This window comes from Pan troglodytes, chromosome 10, assembly GCF_028858775.2.
Source record: "Pan troglodytes isolate AG18354 chromosome 10, NHGRI_mPanTro3-v2.0_pri, whole genome shotgun sequence".
NCBI lineage: Eukaryota > Metazoa > Chordata > Mammalia > Primates > Hominidae > Pan > Pan troglodytes.
The window spans coordinates 118,956,956-118,957,675 of record NC_072408.2 but is presented as its reverse complement, the minus strand read 5'-3'; positions in this window follow the sequence as shown (position 1 = coordinate 118,957,675).

Sequence of the window (720 nt, the reverse complement as noted above, 5' to 3'; positions counted from 1 at the left end):
AACAACTGTCCCCGACACAGGCTAATAATATTTGCATGAATAATTCTGCACAAACATTACTAATATGCCTAATATATTGAGATAATTAATGGTATTTGTTCTTTTCTCATGGGCCATTAATACTTATTAGTCATTCTTATTGCTATGATAATGCCCTTGTGCAAGACTTCTGCAGATCTGTGACCATATTTTTTGAGCACTTTGCTTTTTTGCAGTGGAAGAATGAGAGCCTGAGATGCAGGTTTGAGAGCTAGTTTCTCCACTTGCTGCCTGAATGGATTCCCTGAGCTTCTCTTACCTCATGTATAATAAAGGAGAGAATAATTATATAAGTATAACCAAGCACATATTACAAACCAACTTATAATTATATAAGTATAACCAAGCACATATTACAAACAATACAGCAATTTAAAATTATGATTCCATTGCAGATTATAATTGCAAAATATGGAGGCCAAGGCGGGTGGATCTCTTGAGCTCAGGAATTAGAGACCAGCCTGGGCAATATAATGAAACCATATCTCTACAAAAAAAATACAAAAATTAGCCAGGCGTGGTGGCACGCACCTGTAGTTCCACCTCCTTGGGAGGCTGAGGTGGAAGGATCCCTCGAGCCCAGGAGGCAGGGCTGGAGTGAGCCCTGATCATGCTACCGCACTCCAGCCTGGGGGACAGAGCAAGACCCCGTCTCAAAAATAATATGATATAATATAATAT